This window comes from Larus michahellis, chromosome 12 (genome assembly GCF_964199755.1).
Source record: "Larus michahellis chromosome 12, bLarMic1.1, whole genome shotgun sequence".
Lineage (NCBI taxonomy): Eukaryota > Metazoa > Chordata > Aves > Charadriiformes > Laridae > Larus > Larus michahellis.
Genome location: NC_133907.1, coordinates 11,995,167 through 12,009,885, shown reverse-complemented (window position 1 = coordinate 12,009,885; position 14,719 = coordinate 11,995,167). Strand labels below are relative to the sequence as shown.

Sequence of the window (14,719 nt, the reverse complement as noted above, 5' to 3'; positions counted from 1 at the left end):
TATAGGGTATCTTCACAGGGATGTACACACACCCCCAACGGCAAGCACAGCTCTGCTGTCCTACTGCTCTTCCCTTCCGTGCCAGAAACAAACCACAGGCAAACCCAACTCAGCATCCACAGCGCAAGGGAAGAGAGACACCTCAGCAATGAATAGATTTCAGCTGGAATCTCCCAGGAGACGGTATTAAAATGAAGGGAGGGGGGGTGCAGGGGGAAGAAATAAATAAATGGAGGAGAAAAGAATCAACTTGCCAGGATCAGCCATGCCAACTTCTAAAACCGTAAGTCAAGCCCCGAATGCCACAGCACTGGCTCCTAGTCTGAGATACTGGGAAATAACCAGGCTAATGCGGGGTGGTGAGAGGAGGGCATCTCCCTACCAGCCTCTGCCTGAGAATTCCAGTTTTCCAGGTTTTCTCCATAACTGCAAAGCTCTGGAGGTCTTTTTTCTTTAAAAAGCCGACATTTTCACTGAAGCCCCTGGATCTGAGTGCTAGGCTTTAATCCAAGTGTCAGAGCTCAGGTGGTAGTGATGGGCTGCAGGAGCTGGCCACCAGCCGAACCCTTTTCCAACCAGCTCATTTGGGGTCTGGATTCGGGAATCCACACCAATGCATTCGGGAAGTATTTCCCAAAATACAGAGTTTAACCCCAAAATTGTATCATGCAGCAGCAAGCAAAACTCTGTAATACTCTATAAATACATCACTATGCACCACACTCACTAGGTCCAGCTCTAAATCTGGTTCACCCATCAGTTGCAGAAAATACAAATACTCTCCCTGGTTTTCGGTCGAATATTCCCAAGTTGATCCGGAGAACCTATGGAGTCACTAAGCTATAATTAGAGGTTTGTTATAAAAGGTGTTTGGGACGCCTGTCAGCACTGAAGGAGACTCTGTATTTAAGGTACCTTTAACACACGGAGTGGCAGCAGGCCGGTTTTTTGGCTTTCATAAAAAAAAAAGCCAACTTGTTTACTCACCTCAAGTGACTTTTCTTGGTCTCTGCTTAGCTAGAATATTTTCAGCCTCTAACTTGACTAATGGCATTTTAAAAAGGCAAAAAGAAAAAGCCACCAGTGAGATGGTTTAAAAGATACGTTTTTATCCATAGCTTATAATGTGATTACCAGCTAAATCTTGCTTTTCACCAAAAAAAATTATAATAAAAAAAATTAATTGGGTGCAGGACGTGCACATTCACTCATTCGTTATTGTAGGATTGTTGACATTAGCTTTTATTTTTAGAAAAACATTAAGTGTGGAGGGGAAATGAAACAATGTGATACTTCTTTGAGACCGTCTCTAACATTAGGAAAATATGCAAAGAACCGTAGTGATCCGCTTGCATACCTTCCCACAGAGTGCCGGGCTTGAGTTTATAAAAAAATAAATACTGTTTCAAAGCACTTGGATTGGCCTGACTTTTTTTTTTTTTTTTTTTAAAATAACATCTGACAACATCACCGTATCCTGAGCCTTTGGGAGGGAGAGGACCTGAAAGCCACGTATCAGAGATGCTCACTGGGACCTGGTCTCCCTCGGGACTGTCACACCACGGGGTGGCTCTGGGCAGCTCTTGTTCCCTACACCGAAAACTGGCGGGGGGGGGGGGCACACCAGATCACCAGCATTATGCCAGAGCGAGCATTTCACATCACAGGCACCTCCAATTGCCCTAATCCTGCAAACACCTTAATAAAAAGGTTACTCCATCAAACGCACGGGAATTTCTCACCTGTGCAGCGTGGTGTGGTAGGCTTGTATGCAACACTTGTAGGGCCAGGGTTTCAGCAGACCATCCCCAGCATTTCTAAATAAAATATTTTTAGGCCTACAAGTACTAAGCTATATCACAACTTAGCAAATGTTGCTAAAATTAAGTTTAAACTGGAATTAAAAAGCCTCTCTAAAGTGGTGCTCTGGTTCAACACCTGATAGCAGCACTGCCTGTGTTTTGCTGTTGGAAAGTAAGTCCTGAGGGTGAGGTGGCCATGGCCAGCGGATGCTCTAGGAGGGGAAAAACATCATTAGGAGAGAAAATCATCTCTTATAATACTGAATGTGAATTCAGGTGTGTAATTACACCAGCTGCCAGGTACAGCTCTGCAGAGGTGACCTTTCCTGGGGCTGCCTGGACATGACACCACGGAGGTATCAAGGCAGAGAGAGGATTTCTCCACCCACCTTTGGGGCAGAACTGGCCAAAACAAGCAGCAGAGGAAGGCAGGACAGAAAACAGCTGCGGGTCCATGTGGTAAGAGGGTGCCCAGCTCCTGGATGCTCTGAAACCACCCCTTCCCAATTGCTGATTTCCAGCTGTTGCTTCGAAGCACGACCACAAAATTTTCGGGAGCTGGATGGGTGCACCGTAAACACGGAAACAGATTTCACTATTAATGGCCTCCAGTGGACTTATTTTTGCATCCCACAGCAAAGCGCCACAGCAAGGGAATGTTTTCTTCTTCCAGTAGGCTATTTACTGTCATACACCTACATAAAATTATGGATATTGGACTTAAAATTTCTATTCCCCCCCCCCCCCCCAAAAAAAGCAACTGAAATTGAGCTACTGGGTTGCAAAATTAGCAATACTTTGTATCTGCAATTCAGTTCCAAGAACCTCCCTCCTCTGTTTTTTATAACCACATGGAGAACAGCTATACAGCACATACCATTTTTCACTACATTGAGCTTGAGGAAAATTTAAGACTTCCTCCCCGCCCCGTCTTCTTTTTAATGGGAGATGTGATTATTGAAATTAATTCAGAAAATAGTCGGCATTCACCAATCAGCTCAGCAGCTTGGGTTTTCTTCATCTGCTGGTTACATGCTAATTATTGTACTGGTGGGATTATTTCCCATTCACATTTGGAATTTACAGCACAGTAGGGAATTGATTAAATTAGAAGAAAATACCAAAAAAAAAAAAAAGAGAAATCAATGACATTTTAAATTCAACAATTTTTTTTTTAATTTTCTTCCGAGTCCCATGCCTACAAGGACCTCACAAACTCAACCCCAGCAGCAAAGATGCACAAGGCAGCATTTCCAAATGTTGAGGGGCAGAACATCAATGACATCTCCGGAGCAGACACTTTGGGAAGGCAAAGCAAGCCCTCCCATGCTCATCAATATCTCTGCTGTTCACAGCATTCTCCGCTGCCTCACACCACCTGTACCCTTTTCCACTTGGCCAATGCTTGTAATTAAGAAGGAAAACCTCCCCGCATGTGGGAAATAAGCCCCCATTTCCAAGGCCGGGACTCCAGCCATGCCAGAACACCCCTGCTGAGGTAGGAACAGGGCTTTGCATGAGTAAGGAGCAGAGGTAGCGATGGCAGACATGTCCGATGACGGCCCCTGCCCCGTCAGCACCTCTGACGGACTGGGGTGGCTTTGTCCTCACCCCAGAAGAGTGAGAGGGACAGAGCAACATGTGTCGACAACACCCACCAGCAAGGACCGGATTCTCCAGCTACCAGGTCTACCAGCTAAGCACAGGTCCCTGGTGGAGACCCTCTTCTGAAGGTACCCGGCAGAGAGATCCCTGATTTTGCTACATGAATCTCAAATACTATTTACCACCTCATTTAACCTGGGCAAGGACACGTGTCAGTTCACCAGTATTGTCAACAGCAGGGCTTGGAGCACAGAAGGGGCTTCATGTTTGCCTTCCAGTGCTGCTTACTGGGGGGGTTACCCCTGAAAGCAAGGGCTCCTTCTCACCCCCACCCTCTCAGCTCCAACCAGCCTGTTGAGAACTACAATAAAATAAAACAAACAAACAAACCAACCAACCCCAAACCTATCCTAGGTGCCAGAGAAGATCAAAGTAGGAGTGTGAAAGCTCAGAAATTGCTTTAAATCACCCAGTCTCCTGCTCCCCAGCCACTGCTGGGTGCCCACAAGCTGCTCCGGGGCCTCCCCAGAAGGTGACAAAGGTGACAAGAACAGCAAACATCCCTCAATGCCGAAGGGAATCAACAGCGCCCTGGAAAGACGTGCAGGTTTCCCCAGAGCAGAAAATAAGATTGAAAAAAAATCACCTCTAAGTCACAGCCATGATGAAGCAGCGGCGCGGCCTGGCAGCTGGGCCTGGCAGGGCACCAGGGGGGCTCATGGCGAGGCCTATTCTGCCACCTCCTAAGGGCTGGCCCTAAATTAAGGCAGAGGGGGACCGGGGGGCTTGCTGTGATCCAGACACGCGAGAAGAGGAGACACCAGCAAAATCAGGAGAGCACAGAGAAGCTCGGGAAAGGGCTAGGTCTGGGTGGACATGGCAATGACTACTCACCGGAGAGGGTTTTTGCACAATTAACCTCCAGTGAGCTGGCTCCAAAGATGCCTCCTCCGAAGCACCTTCATTTCTAGGGCACTAAGCACTACCGTGATTGCCAGGGCCAAATTTCCAGCCTCCAGAAACGGTGCCGGCACATGGCAGAGCAAACACGGCTCAGCTGGGTGAGGTGGACACCACCACGGCACTGAGACGGACTTCAGCGATGGAAGGGAAAAAAGGCTAAAAGCAAAGGACCTCCAAACCTGCAAGTGGTTGCTGCATCACCTTCGGTCTCCGTCTTTCCTGCCTGTAAAGTAACATGGAAATGCCAGACACCGGAGCGGAGAACGCAGGCTGCTATTTAAAACATCTGCTGCACTTCACAGTACATGCAAGGCCGGAGGAGCGGGGCCTAGCAGGTGGATTATGGCCTTAATGAAATATTCACATTCATCTGCCCGCTCCGAGTCCAGACCACAAGTCTGCTTCCCCTCTGCTAGCACAGCTGAGGGGGTTTGTGTCCAGATTTTTGGTTTTAAATTAGTTCTGCCTCTATAAAACAGAGACACTCCGCTTGTCTTAAATATTTTCTGACACAGAAATGATTCCTAGCAAAGAAAGAGCGAGCAGGATACATTTCAGGAGGAGGAGTCTGCTTTTACATCCCGCTTAACAAACCAAAGCGCCAACACAACAGGTTCGCACAACCTCCTGCACGTTCTTCAGGATGACTTGTCTCTAATGACCGTCCTACAACTAGGAACACACGAAAGAGCCAATGAACCTTAATGCAAAGAGTAAACACATCTTGCCAGGGCTGTGAAAAACCACATGTCAAGAAGCCCCATTGGTGTTACACCCAACCATCAAGGTCTCCGAGCACCACGCTTGACGTGCTGGTTTACAGGTGACCACCTCAAGGTTGACCAGAGCCAGAAGGCACGACACAGGCTGCAAGAGAAAGCCCAGCACACCGGCTAGCGTCGGAGGCTGAAATGGTCCTTGTGCCCCAAGGCAGGGCCTGGAGCCACCAGGAATGTCTCCAGCCATTGAAACCTGCTCTCTGCACAGGCATGAGGAGCCAGCAATATGGTTGGATCCTTAACGCAGAGACCCAAGACCTCAGTTCATTAAATATGCTACACATCAAAAAGCATCCAATACAACCTAGTCTTGAATATCTTCTTACACTAAGTATACTCCAAGTACTCCAGCGTGCTACAACAAAGACCCTTGCTACTCCTACTCTGAGATCTGGAGATGAAGGGCTACAGGATTGAGTATCCAAGACCTCAGGCCTAATTTTGGTCCTTTTAAGCAAAACTCTTTATTTTTACCATTTTAAGAGTAGACAAGAAGTTTCAGTCCTTCTTTGGAGACAAACATACTGACCGATTCCCGATAATTTGGGGAAGACGGAACAAGCTCCATCAGACAGCAGGGCACAAGCTTTTGGCAGTTACCACACTCTCCATCTGTGGGACAACCCAACCTTTGGACTTACTTTCCAGGGGGACACCAGCAACACCACAGCTGGGGCTGCAGGATGGGAAAGTGAACCACCAGTACAGCCATTTTATTAAGATTTGCTGTATTCTGGGAGTTTTGTTTTTAAATTGATTTAGGCAGTTGACCCCCCTGCTGACCTGAACTCCTCTGGACAACAAAAAATGTCCCCCCAACTTTCTGATAAACACCTAGATATAAAGAAAAAAGTGTTACGGCTTCTGATCTACAGCACTACAGTCGTAGAGCATGAGTAAATAGGAGAGGCACAGATTTCCAGATGGAAAGAGAGCCCGACAGGACTGATTACATACACTTATTAATGTGTGCCTCTACACCACTGGAAAAAAGCACTGAATATGCTTAAAGAGAAACAAAGCAGGGAAAAATAAAATGGCTACCCATTCAAGTATTTGTGCAACACTGGCATGACACCTTAGGGAAATAAATATTTGCTTGACCTATTTCCAAAAGAGAAGTTTTTATAAGTTCCATGAAAACCTCTTTATTTATCGACACATGAGAGCAGAGCATGCGTGAGCATCCCACACGCTAAGTCGGGCTCCAGGAGCAATGAGCTCCCTTCTTATCCTTCTCACAGGAGCAAACTGATCCCCTTTCCACCATTAGGACAAAAAAGTCAGCCTGGGAACAACATCAAGACACCTATTCTGGAGAGGAAGAGTTAAAAGATACCTACACAGATAGCAGAGAGCCTCCTCACTGGCAGCCCCTTTCAACTGATTCCTCTGCCTCTTGCTTCAGTGAATTTTTAAGTGCTGGCTATTTAAACCTGTCCCACCCAGGCCCTTTATTAAGGACATGCTGCGGCCAAATGCCAGGGCTCATTCCCCACCCTATTCCTGACGTGGCCCTCTCAAGCATCTCCATCTTAAAGGAAAAAAACCCAAAAAATCTCTTCTCCTTCTCCCTGAGCAGCACAGCAGGCAGGGAAGCCCCGTCACCCAGGCTGAATTTTCTGAGCATTACTGGGCAGGAGCGTTTGGGTGGAGCTATAATGGAAACTTTTGCAACCTTAACACCATGCTATTTTTTTTTTTTTTTCTTTCCCAAGCAAGTGCTAAAACACATGGGGGGCCTGGCTGGAGCCGTGAGGGCAGCGCTCGCCTTCAGTGGGAGGAACGTTAAAAAAGCCATCACTGCAATTGAACGCGCAGTTTAGCAGGCTCATTCTCCATTTTTTCTATTTCTTAAAAAAGAAAGAAGTAGGAATAAGGAGTGTTGAGCGCGTAGATACAAAGGGAGTTCAGTTAAATATCCCCTTTTTGTGCATGTAGAAAAAGGAGCAGGCACCCACACACAGTGTCCCACTGAAAGGGGAGAGGAAAGAGAAACCACGAAGTCTTTGAAATGCATGAGAACATCCTCTGCAATGGCTGTGACTGCATCTGGTGACAACCCAACCACTCCGGCTCTGCCCTTGTGCCATGTGTCATCACCAGCTCCTCTGACTCCACCACAGCCCTCAGCCGACCAGGGCTTCTCCAGTGACTTCTCGCAAACCCGCTCCACTTGCATTTTAAGCATTGTTATTTAGAACATTTGCCCAGAAAAAAAAAAGAGAAAAAACAAACAAACAAAGAAGGGGAGAAGCACAAGTCTTTTTTTTTTTTTCTTCTTTTTAATTAGAAACATCGCCCCTCTCCTACTCAACAAAGCAGAAAAGCCATCACAGCTACGAGAAAGAGATGCTGCACACCTTCACCCCAAGAACCTGGAACGAAGAGCCAGCAAGCGGGAGCTTCTCCAAATTAGGCTCTGTAGCAGGACTAGACTCATCCTACCTAGAACAGGTGCCTGAGTTACAAACATGATCATCCTGGGCTCCCATTTGGTTAATGCAGCACCTCGGGGGGTGACTCTGAGTCTATGCGGGGCAAATCATCCTTGGGACCATCAAGGCAGGGGGAACCTAGACCTGGCTCTGGGCTCCTGCTCTCCCAAGCAAATCCCCCTCTTTTGGGGCCATGTCCGCTCCCTGCAAGAACAAGGGCGACAATAACTTACATTAATAGCATGCAAACCAAGGACCTGTCCGCAGGATGAACCTCCCTCCAGCTTTTTTTACATGAAAATCCAGTGGAAAAGACAGAAAGGAAAAAAAATAATACCAGGAGATGGGGAGCAAGGGACCCAGGAGGGGAAAACCCACAGCCGAGCAGAGCAGAACTGGGAAGGGGACCCGGGGGGTCCCTTGCACAAGCCGTGGGGGCTGAGCAGCATGGTGGCATGGGGGGAGACGTCTGCTCCCGTCTTCTGCCTTTTGTCTGCACAGATTTCCACAGACCCTCAATTATTTGTTTCCACTCCCAACAGTTTTCTTGGGGGAGCAAATGCCCTGCCTGCAGAGAGGGATGAGCGCAAGTGGGTCTTCCAGGGCTCATCCCTGCCTAGGATGTGGCCCCGCATTTGGAAATAGCAAGCGACACATCTATGGAACAGCCCTGCATGGAGCAGGGGACTCCTAGCGCCCGGTCACCAGGAGGGGGATGCCAGGGGATTGAGCCACGGCCATGCCCTGCCAACAATGCTGCCTCTGGACCCGTCCCATCGCACAAACTGGGAAAGACTTGGCAAGAGAGGGGCGCAGACCCGCATGCCCAGGTTGGGCTGTAAACCCAAGTTGTAGATAATTCCAGGAGCTACGAGACGAGCTGCTTTTACGTAGTAACACCATAGTAACCAAGGCGGATGATAAAGCTGGCATACACAAGGGCACCGCATTTTTGGAAGGGAGGAAGAGGGGGTCTAAATAGAAGGAAAACCTTCCCGTGGAGCGAGGGGACACACTCTGGGGAACCGGAGCCACGTTGCTGTTTAAATCTCCCCCACAGACAACCCAGATGGCTCTTGAGACCAGCTCAGCTCACCTGCTCCAGGTTTCCCCTCTCTGGGCTGTCAGCACCACCTGCATCAGTCCCCGCGTCCCCCCGATGAAAGCCAGCAGCCCCCACGGGGCTGGTTTTGCCTGGCTTCGCAACAAGGATGTTATTGATAGAGAAGTGCTCCTGCAAGTGACTTCGGGGCTTCAAGTTACTACAGCTTCCCTACAGTAGCAAGAATTGCGGAGGCTGAGCCCCGTCAGAAAAAAACCATGCTAAACCCCAACCCATCTATAATATAATTAACACAAGCTGCAGATTAGGGTGTATCGGAAGCAAAACGCATCCAACAGCCTCCTCCTTCCCACCCCCGAAGGTGGGTCAGGGCTCCAAAATTGTGTGGGCATCCGTGTGCAGAGAGTTACTGGGATGAACTAAGAGGAAACAATAAACAGACTGGAACAGTCTGCTCCCTCTTCTCAGCTACACATCCCGAGCAGTAAAATACATCAAGGTCACGGACCCAACCTAGTTAGTAGAAGTTATCATTAAATTGCTGTTTTCTTCTATGGTAAATAAAATGTTTCTGATCTTTCGAGTTGTTTTTTTTTTTTCCTCCTCCTCCTCTCTTAAAGAGAAATTACTTTAGAATAAAGTGTTCCAGATAATGAAGTAAACTTCTGGCTTCCTCTCCGTGGAGAACGGTTCCTCAGGACTGTGTGATCCTGGGTTGGGGACTGTAGCCAGAGGAGGTGACCAGTAGCAGCGGGACCCTCCCTGCCCAGATGGAGCCACCCTCCCGCCAGGCACAGCAGAAACAGGAAAGCAGAAATGGGAAGGGGAGCAGAAATGGGAAAACCCAGTTCAAGAAGGGCTTGGATATGATTATTTCTTTTTCCAGGTACGTCGGTTGGCCTAACAAGACACGTCACCTACATCACCCACCTCTCCCCCATCACCTGCCTTCCCTTCATCACCTGCCTCTCCCCCAAAATTTCCCATCTTGTAACCAGCACAGAAGACGAACCCTTGGAAAAACCTTATTGTTGAGTTTTGCAGGCACAGACTAAGCCCCAAAACGGAGGATGGAGTCCAAAGTCCCAAGCACGAGCCGCGCAGTCGCACTCAGATACGTCCGAGCGAACGTGGTGCCCGAGGGCTTCATACCCGCTCTCCGCCTTTGACCCGCACCCCCTGTGCCAAAAGGTCCCTGCTCCCCCAGCCCAGCGGAGAAGCCTCAGCCTGCTGGCACCCGGCCACATGCCTGGCTGCCACCCCGGGCACCCAACGAGGAGCTGGCATCACCCAGGCAGGACTTTACCCCGAGGGTGCGAGGTTGAGCCACCGTCCCCAGCCAGGCAAGGCAAGGACCAAGGGGAAACCAAGGGGGGAGCAAGATGGGGCTCAGTCCCAACTCCGACACTGATTTCCCATGCGGCCTCGGGCACGTCCCTTAGCAGCAAGTGGCTTTTCCTACCTGTGTGAGGAAGGTGATGCCGCCTGCCTGCATCCCGTGTTGTCCCAAGGCCAGGCACATTAAACCCGGCATCGCTGCCGCACCAGGAGCCCCCAAAAATCCCCCACCCGTGACCAACCCTCCTACCCCCCAACTGCGACACCAGTGGGGTCAGCCGCCCCTCAGTCCCCAGCGCAAGCAGCCAGCGAGGGATGGAAAAAAAATGACTTTTTTTTCCTCTAAAGACCCAGATTCAAGGAAAAAAAAAACCCAAACAGACGGCTCCGAGGGCGCCGGGTCCCGGGCAGCCCCACACAGCCGGGTCCCGCAGCGGCTGGGCCGGCAGATTTTTAATTTAATTTAATTTTAATTTTAATTGCTGGCGAGACGATGGCAGCAAAGGGCAGCGCAGCCCGCCGGCTCCCCGCCCCGAGGCAGGGCTGGGCGGACTGGGGCGGCGGCGGCGGGGGGGAACACGCGTGTCCCGACCCCCGGGTGGGCGCCGGGCAAGGGGAGGGGGGGCCGCGGGATCGCCTCGCCGCCGACCCCCCCCGCACCTGCGCGGGGTGTGCGGTCCCGGGGGCTGTTCGCGGGGGACGGGGGGAGCGGGTGCGGGCGGGACGGCGATGGGAGGCGAGGGGCGCGGGAGCCCCCGCCTCGCCGGGCGCTCGACACTCACCCACGGCAGGTCCCCGGGCCGCCGTGGCGGCTCGGCTCGGCGCGGTCCGGCGGAGGCCCCGGCCCCGGCGGCGAGCGCGGGGCGAGCGGGGCTGGCGGCGCAGCGGGGCGGCCGGGCGGGCGCCGCCGAGCCCAGGCATCGGCGGCGCGGGGGGGCGGGGGGAAGCGCGGGGCGGGCGGGCGCGACACACACCGGCATTAGCCGGGCTCCATGGCCGGGCGGGGAACGGGGCGGGGGAGGTGACGTCACCGGACCGGGGCGGCCATCGCGCTTGCGCGTGGCTCAGCCGCCGGCGGGGCGGTGCGCGCGGGGCAGCGGGTGGTGGTACCGGCTGCGCGTGCACCGGGGGGGGGGGGGGGGGGAGCGGCAGCGTCTGCACCGGGTCCGTGCGACGGCTGCGCGTGCACCGGGGCGGGGGCCGGGGGGCCGGTGAGCGTGTGCAGCGGATCCGTGCACCGGGGGGGGCGGTGAGCTCCAACACCGGGTCCGTGCCCCGGGGGGACAGCATCACCTGCACCGGGTCCGTGCGTCGGGGTGTGGGGTGGTGAACGCCTGCACCGGGTGCACGCGGGGGGTGCCTGCACCGGGTGCACGGCCCGGGAGGCCGGGCGGTGCGTGTACCGGGCGCGGGCGTGTCGGTAGGGTGCGTCTCCCGGGGTGTCCGCGGGGGGTGGGGCGAGAAGGAGTGCGCAGCCAGGGGTGCGGGAGGATGGCGGGGGCGTGCAGTGGGCACCGGGGGCCGCGGGTGAATCACGGAACACCATGTTGGAAGGGACCTCGGGCATCACCCGCTCCATCCTTTCGTGGCAAAGGCACGGCCCGGACAGGGCGTCCCGGCAGCCGGAGCGGTGCTGGGCGCCCGATGCGTGCCGGGGCCCCGCTCCCCAGCCGCCTCTCCTCTCCCGCCGCAGCCTTTCCGTGCCCCAGCCCCATCCAAAGCCGGCTTAGGGAGCTGAACCGGCTCTTCGGGGGGGCGGGGGGACGGGGTGGCCGTGTGGCCCGCTGTTGGCACGCTGGGGGCTGTGAGAAGGGCGACGGGTCGGACACAGGCACGGTCTGTCCGTGAGCACCATCGGTGATACCATGAAAATCCCACCCGGCCATGGGCATCCCTGTCCCATCCCACTCCCGGCCTTTGCCCCCTGCCCCGGTGCAGGATGGAGGCTGCTGGGGGCTTTGGGGGGGGGTGTCTAGCTGCAGGGTGAGGGGCTCTGGACACCCCTCCCCAGGCTGGAGAGATGCTCTTGGGGTGACCAAGCCACTTTGGCAACATTTAATAAGAGCATGCCATGAGCAGGTCGGGGATCGGACACAGCACCAACTACTTTTTTTATATATTTTTTTTTAAAAAGTGTGGCTTGGAAACATTGTCTGTCTTGAAATAAGACACCAGCTTTGGACAAAAGATAAAAGATTTTCCAGCTGCCTAAACGCGCGCGTCATTCCGCTTTTCCTGGATTTGGAGCTAATGGTCAAACTCCGCTCACAGTTAACGCTGATGTAAATATGATGTCGCTTATCTCTAAAGCTGTTGGCTTTAGAGCGCGGGTCTGGATTATCGGCAGCTGGAACAAAAAAACTAAGGGCTTTCAGTGTATCGCAAGTTCAGAGACTTCATTTTTCAGGACTATTTAGTGGTTGGGGCTGTCAGCTCTCCCGGTTTTCGGAGTGTGGCTGGATTTCTCTGTGAGCTCTGGCTCTTGGAGCCACATGACTGCGTGGGAATTGTAGCTTTCTGGTTTTTCTGGTGTTTACGGAAGAAATGTGAACTTTTAACAGGTCAGAAACTAGGAGCCAAATCAACGGAGCGTGGTTATAAACCAGAATGGACGGTTTTCGACCAGTCCTGCAGCTGTAATTCAGCTTTTTCAATGCTTGTGATTGGCGACATGATGGCATTTCCTCCTCTTCAGGCAAAATGGCTTTCCCACCCACTCCATCACATGCCAGGCCAGTCCGACCTGATCTTTCTGGGAATGAAAAAAAAAAAAGCCCCAACACCAGTGTTTTTCTGTTGTATTCCTGGCTCTAGGACCAGCGCTCAGAGCAGCTGGACCTCCAGGATTTGCCCCCTATCGCCGAGGGAGCAGGACACCTGAGCCTTGCTCCCTGTGGCTTCCACAGGATGGGAATTTCGCCCCGTCCAGCTGTGCTGACTTGGTGCTTCTGCGTCTCCTCTCCTCCTGTTTTGCTGAATCACCCCTTTCACAAGCCTATGGAGCTCTTTGATGATCCAGGGGAGGGAATGGCAGCCCCTGCCCGGCCAGCTTTCCCTGCACTCCCCCTGCTCTTGAAAAGCTGCTTCTCTCTGCTGGGAGAAGGGCCCGTGACAACGGGGAAGCCCTTTCACATCCCAGCCTCTGGTGGGGATTCCCTGGAGGGTGACAGCAGAGGGATGTCAGGGATGACAGCCCCTCCAGCAGCAGGGAGATGCTCCAGGGAGCTGCCTGGCACAGGGACCTTGGACCAGCGGGGGTGATTGACAGCTGTCAGCCCCATGTCTGCGTCGCCCAGTCCCATAAACCCAATGGCCGTCTCTCACCCGGCATTTGGTGCTTGCAGCGTCCTGCTCGGTGGCTGCAGGGGGTGCACGGCATTCAGGAAAAGGCATCTTTGCTTTTTGTATCACGGCCTTGGATTTTACTGGCATCTCAGGAAATGCCATTTTAAGGGGGACACTGGTGAGGTTAAAGGACAGGGCAGGCCCAGGGAGAAAATGGGCCAGGCTAGTGGCCATCAGGAGATCGTGCCCCAGAGCAGTGAGATCCCAGAGCATCCTTCCAGTGTGGGGAAGGGAGCAGGAGAAGGCAGCTCCCTGGCTCAGGGGTGGGAAGAGGATTTGGGTGCTGCAGTAACTGGCTTGGCAAGGTGGGCTTCCAGCCATCAAACGGTACTGGTGTCCCCGGCTACTAGCTGAGCCCCGCAGCTGGAAGGGTTGCTCTGGTCCCAGCCCCAGCTTCGCTTGTCTGCCCAGAAAAGCGGGACCCTTTCTGGCAACTCAGTTCCCCTCCTGTCTGGGAGAGCTTCTTGCTCCTCTGCAGTGTCTCTTGTGAGCTGAGCTGCGTCAGGTCTCAGCCAGCATGGAGGCAGGCGGGTTGGCTGGCTTCCCAGCTCTCTCTTGCAGCTGGATCATCCATCCTCCCTCCAGATGTTTCACCCCGGGCCCAGGAAGAAGCAGGCGGCAAGGGGGGTGGGGGGGTGGTGTCCAAGGAGAAGTGTCCCGAGGGGCTGCCAGGCTGTTCAAAGATGAGCTTAAGCAGCTGGGAAAATCCCAGAGAAATAACGTGATGACCAAGGGAGGAGGCAAAATCTCCATCAGCCCCCACCTTGGAGGCAGCCGAAGAATTGGCTGTGGCCTGGCTCGTCTGCAGCAGCTGTCGAAATACAAAGAGGGGGAAAAACAAGCCCGTCTTTGACACGGCTCGTCCCCTCTCCCACCCTGCGACTGAAGACACGACTTGTTTTTCTGGGACAGAGGAAAATTTAGGAGTCTCCCAGGCAGCGAGTGCCTGGGGTGCTCCCAACTGCCAAGTGGATGGATGGATGGATGGATGGATGGATGGATGGATGGATGGATGGATGGAGTTTTTCTGGAGAGGTGCTAGAAATGCTCGGATCGTGGGTCACAGGGCTGCCAGCCAGCGGAGGCACGGCACAGCCTGCGAGGCAGCGTGAGGGGGCCAGAGCGCGGCTGGCCGTGCCCCTACCCTGTGCGGGGTGAAGGCTGCGGTCTGAGGTGGGTGGGGGGTGACAGGGGTGCAGGACGAAAGCCGCCGAGAGGGACGCGGGTGTGAGCTTTTTGGAATGCAAGGAGCTGAAAATACTGCATCTCGGCTGACTAATAAAAAACCCCGTTCTTGTTTTGCAAAAGCTCATTGCAGACATCTGCGGGTTGTGGAGTTCCCAAAAGGGGGGAAAAAACCTCTCCCTGTTGGAGCAGCTCCTGAGG

General features: G+C 53.2%; 1 protein-coding gene across 1 annotated transcript in view; it reads right to left on the bottom strand.

Annotated features, from left to right (window-relative positions):
• ZHX3 (zinc fingers and homeoboxes 3) overlaps positions 1-10,891 on the bottom strand; it is a 47,417-nt gene extending 36,526 nt beyond the window's left edge. Inside the window, exon 1 of the mRNA XM_074605820.1 lies at positions 10,771-10,891. The gene's annotated coding sequence lies outside the window, so the exon portion shown is untranslated. The remainder of the gene's footprint in view (positions 1-10,770) is intronic.
• Between the last annotated feature and the right edge of the window lie 3,828 nt (positions 10,892-14,719).